At 36.5% G+C, this 7626-nt stretch overlaps 1 long non-coding RNA gene across 1 annotated transcript; it reads left to right on the top strand.

Annotated features, from left to right (window-relative positions):
* The first annotated feature begins 3154 nt into the window (after positions 1–3154).
* On the top strand, positions 3155–4832 carry LOC142175439 (uncharacterized). The gene is made up of 2 exons (XR_012704483.1): positions 3155–3695; positions 4478–4832. It is a non-coding gene; the product is annotated as an uncharacterized LOC142175439 (long non-coding RNA).
* Positions 4833–7626: the final 2794 nt, after the last annotated feature.

Here is a 7626-nt window from a genome sequence, read left to right on the forward strand (position 1 = left end):
TTCGCGACCACATAGAGGAAATACCTGGGAAGAAATATAAAGTACTCTATTTCGTGGGCTTTGTTATTTTATCACCTTTTTTAGTTAGAGAGCTCGGTTTTGGACGATTTTGGAGGGGATTTTCACGTCTTGGATTGGGGCAAGTGTCATATACCCGGATTTGGTTATATTTTATTATTCCATCTTTGTTTTTATCATTAAATTAGTGATATGAATTGGAGAAAATGAGATTTTTTGTAAAAACTTTCAAAAATGTAAAATAATTATTTGAAGACCGATTTGATGTCGGAATTGGATAATTTTGGTATGGTTGGACACGTATTGGAATGGGTATTCGAATTTTGTGATTTTTCTTGGGTTATGAGGTGCGGGATCCAAATTTATTTCCTGTGATTTTTATTTATAATATTGAGGTATTTTGGCTAGATTTGAGCCGTCTGAAAGTTTGTTTCACACGAGAAGGCCATTTTAGAGTATTGATTTGGCTTCTTTGAGATAAGTATCTTGCCTAACTTTGTGTGGGGAAATACCCCTTAGGATTTGGATTGATTGTATTATTTGAATTACGTGAAAGACGTGTACGCGAGGTGACCAGTGCGTACTCGGGCTTATATGTGAAAATTAACCGATTCATACTCTTAGGCTTCTTACATATATCTGTTTGAAATTGTTAGGATATGTTACATCTTTTATTTGTCATGTTTACTCTCACATGCTTTATTTAAAGTTGTTAGCACATGTCATATCCCTTACTTGTCAGGTTTACTCTTATATGCTTTATTTGAAGTTGTTACCTCTTTTATCATTATGTGACTTCCTTTATTGTTGAGTTATTCTTTATTGAAATTGTTGTTACATGATATCCTTTTGTTGACATGTTATTCTCATGTATTTAGACGTAGTTGGTAATTCATGCCATCTTTCCATTGTTAACTTATTTCATACACTAGAATCCAAAGTTTGACATTTTATTGAAATACCTTCATTATTACGTTTATTCTTAAGTAATTAATCGATGTTGAAGTTATTGAATGTCATTAACCTATTTAAGTTGAAGTTGTTGTTTAATGGAGTGTTGTTCATTGTTGAGTTACTTTCCCCGTTCATTTTGTTATTATTGAGATTTTGTACACATCGTGTTTGAGCCGTAGGCTATGTGTTGTGATGATATTTGCATTGTTGTTTTGGAAAGGTTGTGGCCTATGGGCACTTGTGGTACGAGTTGTTATGTCGTGTTATTATGATATTAGCACATGTGAATTTATTGTGTGGATTGATTGTTTTTATGTGGAGCATAAGGGTGGCATCTCACTGTTGTTGATTGTGCGGAGTGATACACGTGGCTAATGATATTGTTAGGGCGGAGTGATACGAGTGGCTATCGGATCGATAAGGGTGGCTAATATGTAAATGTCTGGGCGGAGTGATAAAGGTGGCTAAAATGATGTTATAAATACAGAGAGATAAAGGTGGCAATGTCATGTGTCACGCCCTGACCTCGGGGTGCGTGACCGGCGCTCAATCGAGATACCCCGGTCAAGCAAGCCTACTTGATGCCTTCTACCCAACCGTACCAAATAACAATAAAAGAACCATTAACAAGAGATAAGCATGAGAAGGGTAAAATGTTTCACATTTTTTTTCCATTACTCAAAGGATATTCATTTTATAATTTTTAAAATATTACAAGTTCATAATTACGAGGGAAGAACATATTTTTCAAATACCAACACTTCTAACTCATTACCCAACCTCGTACACTATCCACAACATGTATACGGAGCCTCTAAGTACAACAAAAGAGTAGTGTGGAAGTGCCGGCAACAAGGCCCCGGCTATACCTCAAAACACAAAGTGCAACGTCAAGTGACATAAGGCCCCGAACAGAGTAGGGCTCACCAAAACCTGCTGAATAGAGAGTGACTACTAACGAGGATCAAAGTTGCCCGCTGACGAACCACCTACATCCGTTCAAGATGCAGCGCCCCCGACAAAAAGGGACATTAGTACATGTGGAATAGTACTATTATGTAAAGCTAAATGTCCTCTTTCGAAATAGAATGCCAATATAACAAGGGAAAAACTATGGAAGCAGCAAGTAACAATCAACAATATCCCAATGCCAAGTTAAAACATAACAATTTTCAAATTACGAAAATAATAATATTTTTGGTTGGGAGATCATTAGCACCGATATACCACCGTATTTTTAGCACGAAGTCCATCTCTCCACAAACAATGTGGAATGACATGTGATGTGAAAAAAAGATGTTACCAAGAAGTAGGAACCACCATGCGCGCAACATGGCATCCGATCACCACCTGACCGGCTAGGTCATCTTCCCACATATGTTGTGTGAGTCGACATCAAATCCAGGGCTATCAACAATCTCATCCCAATCAAGGGGAATAATCTCAACAATTTTACCCCAAATAAGGGGAATAATCACAATCCACTCCTACACCGGCACGTGTAATTTCGGGTTTACGACCCTGTTACACCCCGTAAGTTTAACAACCTTGATACCGTTATATATATATTTGACATGGTATTTTGAGTGGAACATATTTATTAAAAAAAATGGTTTGAAAAACATAATTTTTTATAGTTATTAATATTACTACTTTTTTATATGTTTTAAATTATACACATAATATAAGAAACGTTTATGAGATTTTTTTTATTGTAAAGATATGAATTATTTTTTTCACAAGAAAATAAGGTTATCTTTTTACCATTTTAAGAATTTAGGGTACGAAAATTTCTACTCTTTATATGAGGTTAGGAAAATTAGAAGTTAAAAAAATATATGCATTTTTTTTACATGGATATTTTAATGAAATAATAGTGTATGTATTGATTTTATATGGTACCATATAACCATGATAGCAGGGTACATAAAGTGTGTTAAAAGTGAGTAGTATTTTAAGTAATTTGAAATAATTCTCAATTATATGGATAATTGGTTAATCATTAATTTTTAAGTGAAAAATAACTTGTAATTGAATTTGTGGATAATGTTTAAGGGGGACACCATCCCCAACGTGGCAGCAAGTCACTTTGGTGACAATGACTCTTAAGTCATGAAACAAGGTGGCATAATTAGGAGAATTGGCCAAAACAAAAACTCATTCTTATCAAGTAGGGCCCACACCTCTATTTCTAAAGAATAGAAGCAACCTTTCTCGCTGAATCATATGTGTGAACATTTGGATACTCTGCTGACCCATTAAAAGAAGAATGTTGACTTGCCTCAGTTCTCTTGTTCTATGACTGATGACCGACTTAATGTGAAGCCTATACACTTCACATTTAGATGTAGGTAAGTTCTGGCAATGCAAAACGTGGTGCTCAGTTAGGTTGCACCAATATCTGTTTCAAGTCTTGTATACCTATAATGGTTTCTTTAGTTGGGATATGTTCATGGTGTGGAAAGAGATTATATGCATGTGGATATAAATGTTAATTGTTCTTATGTTATAATCAAACAGGTTAATTTTTTAGCTGTTCTGAAGTAGCAATTTGAGGTGTTAGACATGTAATCTTTTCCTACCATGTTCGATGTGTCTGCATAGCTTTGTTCAATGATAGTGGGAAAGTTGTTTGGGTCGCCTTCCTTTGTCGTTGTTCTTGCCGTCACGTGTTTTATCGCAATTATCGTGTGTTAGCGGGATTGTCCAGAGAACCGGCTCAGGTATGTTAAGGCTATCCCTTCTTTCTTTTGACATGATCCAAGTAACGATACGTAAACGTAATGCTATTGCATAAATGGTTCTACTCTTAGCAGTTAAGGATGTATATGTTATTCATTCCCGTAAAATGATATTCAAGCATGTCTAAGTATGTATCTAGTTCCTTATTGATGTATTTGATAAAGATGTTAATGTTTATAATATAGTAATACATGCATCTTCATGCATATTCATTTACCATCGTACTACGGCCGGTCGGGCAGTCATGCATTTACCACCGGACTACGGCCGATCGGGCAGTTACCACCGGTTGGGCAGTTATATATTATTATTTATCACCGGTTGGGCAGTCATGTATATTCATTTACCACCGAGATACGGCCGGTCGGGAAGTCATGCATTTACCACCGAGCTACGACCGGTTGGGTAGTTACATATTTACCACCGAGATATGGCCGGCCGGGCAGTCATATATTTACCACTGAGCTACGGCCGGTCGGGCAGTCATACATTTAACAATGTGCTACGGCCGGTCGGGCAGTTACCACTGATCAGTTGGGCAGTCACGCATCGTACGATATGGATAATAGTCTCAAAGAGAAGCATTGTATATATGTAAGTATAATAAGTATGCATATACGGTGACACTTCAGAGATTCAGGTTAATTCTTATATGTCTTTAATTAATGTTGACTTACTGTTATGTTTTAGTTCTGCCTTACATACTCAGTACATTATTCGTACTGACGTCCTTTTGTTGGGAACGCTGCATTCATGCCTGCAGGTATAGATAATCAGTTTGACAAGCCCTCAAAGTAGACGAGATTGGCATTCAGCGAAGGATCGGTAAGATTCCACCTCATTCGGAGTGCAGCCGAGTCTATGAGTCATCGTGTCAAAATTTTACCACAGACTTATGGGTAGGCCGGTACCCTGTTCCATTTGATGTCAAATAATCTTAGAGGCTTTGTAGACAAAGGTTCATTTTGTACAGTATGTCAGAGGCCTTGACGGCCCATATGTATTCATGTTTTAAGAAAAATGAGTTAGTGATACAGTTTTTTCTCACTTACGCTTGTACATTATGAGTTGTGGCCATATTGGCCCATGATAGTTAGAAAAGGAATGAGTTCAGCCAACTCGACCTATGTATATTCTAATTTTGGGCCGAATAATCATGAGTTACAGAGTGGTTCGCTCGGGCCAGCATGGCACCGGGTGCCAGCCACGCCTCCCCAGGTTTGGGCGTGACAAAGTGGTATCAGAGCGGGTCGTGTCCTATGGAGTCTACAAAGCTGTGCCTAGTAGAGTCTCACTTATGGATGTGTTATGCGCCACATTTATAAATGAGAGGCTATAGGGCATTTAGGAAATGTTACCCTTCTTTTGTTTACAGATCGTTCAATAGAGCTGAGTCGTAAGAAGTCAGTATGAAGCTTACGCCAGATTTTGTATATGCCAGAGGTGCAGGTATCACAGTAGAGCTTTAAAGCGTAATGTGGAAGGGAGGTTATGAAAGAAACAGAAGATATGATGCGAGATTGTAAAGTAAGTAAGGTAAATGTGAAGAAGATACGAGATACTCAAGTACAAAAGGTTGTGAATAGTCGAGACTTTAGATATAGTTTGGGTTTTAGTTTAATTTACAAAGGAGATCCTAGTTAAAATTTTGTAAATCTCTAAGAGTTAACAATCGAGGACGAATGTTCTAAAGGGGGAAGGATGTTACACCCGTAAGTTTAACAACCTTGATACCGTATATATATATATATATATATATATATATATATATATATATATATATATATATATATATATATATTTGACATGGTATTTTGAGTGGTACATATTTGTAAAATAATAAAATTATTTGAAAAATAAGATTTTTTATAGTTATTAATATTACTACTTTTGTATATGTTTTAAATTATACACATAATATGAGAAAAGTTTATGAGATTTTCTTTATTGTAAAGAAATGAATTATTTTTTTCACAAGAAAAGAAGGTTATCTTTTTACCATTTTAAGAATTTAGCGTACGAAAATTTGTACTCTTTATATGAGGTTAGGAAAATTAAAAGTTGAGAAAATATATACATTTTTTTTTACATGGATGTTTTAATAAAATAATAGTGTATGTATTGATTTTATATGATACTATATAACCATGATAGTAGGGTACATAAAGTGTGTTAAAAGTGAGTAGTATTTTAAGTAATTTGAGATAATTCTTAATTATGTGGATAATTGGTTAATTATTAATTTTTAAGTAGAAAATTAACTTGTAATTGAATTTGTGGATAATGTTTAAGGGGGACACCATCCCCAACGTGACAGCAAGTCACTTTGGTGACGATGACTCTTAAGTCATGAAACAAGGTGGCATAATTAGGAGAATTGGCCAAAACAAAAACTCATTCTTATCAAGTGGGGCCCACACCTCTATTTCTAAAGAATAGAAGCAACCTTTCTCGCTGAATCATATGTGTGAACATTTGGATACTCTGCTGACCCATTAAAAGAAGAATGTTGACTTGCCTCAGTTCTCTTGTTCTATGACTGATGACCGACTTAATGTGAAGCCTATACACTTCACATTTAGATGTAGGTAAGTTCTGGCAATGCAAAACGTGGTGCTCAGTTAGGTTGCACCAAAATCTGTTTCAAGTCTTGTATACCTATAATGGTTTCTTTAGTTGGGATATGTTCATGGTGTGGAAAGAGATTATATGCATGTGGATATAAATGTTAATTGTTCTTATGTTATAATCAAACAGGTTAATTTTTTAGCTGTTCTGAAGTAGCAATTTGAGGTGTTAGACATGTAATCTTTTCCTACCATGTTCGATGTGTCTGCATAGCTTTGTTCAATGATGGTGGGAAAGTTGTTTGGGTCGCCTTCCTTTGTCGTTGTTCTTGCCGTCACGTGTTTTATCGCAATTATCGTGTGTTAGCGGGATTGTCCAGAGAACCGGCTCAGGTATGTTAAGGCTATCCCTTCTTTCTTTTGACATGATCCAAGTAACGATACGTAAACGTAATGCTATTGCATAAGTGGTTCTACTCTTAGCAGTTAAGGATGTATATGTTATTCATTCCCGTAAAATAATATTCAAGCATGTCTAAGTATGTATCTAGTTCCCTATTGAGGTATTTGATAAAGATGTTAATATTTATAATATAGTAATACATGCATCTTCATGCATATTCATTTACCACCGTGCTACGGCCGGTCGGGCAGTCATGCATTTACCACCGGGCTACGGCCGGTCGAGCAGTTACCACCGGTTGGGCAGTTATGTATCATTATTTACCACCGGTTGGGCAGTCATGTATATTCATTTACCATCGAGCTACGACCGGCCGGGAAGTCATGCATTTACTACCGAGCTACGGCCTATTGGGCAGTTACATATTTACCACCGAGCTACGGCCGGTCGGGCAGTCATATATTTACCACAGAGCTACAGACGGTCGGGCAGTCATACATTTAACACCGTACTACGGTGCAGTTACTATTGATCAGTTGGACAGTCATGCATCGTACGATATGGATAATAGTCTCAAAGAGAAGCATTGTATATATGTAAGTATAATAAGTATGCATATACGGTGACACTTCAGAGATTCAGGTTGATTCTTATATGTCTTTAATTAATGTTGACTTACTGTTATGTTTCAGTTCTACCTTACATACTCAGTACATTATTCGTACTAATGTCCTTTTGTTGGGTATGCTGGATTCATGCCTGCATGTATAGATAATCAGTTTGACAAGCCCTCGTAGTAGACGAGATTGGCATTCAGCGAAGGATCCATAAGACTCCACCTCATTCGGAGTGCAACCGAGTCTATGAGTCATCGTGTCAAAGTTTTACCACAGACTTATGGGTAGGCCGATACCCTATTCCATTTGATGTCAAATAATCTTA

This window comes from Nicotiana tabacum, chromosome 21 (genome assembly GCF_000715075.1).
Source record: "Nicotiana tabacum cultivar K326 chromosome 21, ASM71507v2, whole genome shotgun sequence".
Taxonomy (NCBI): Eukaryota; Viridiplantae; Streptophyta; class Magnoliopsida; order Solanales; family Solanaceae; genus Nicotiana; species Nicotiana tabacum.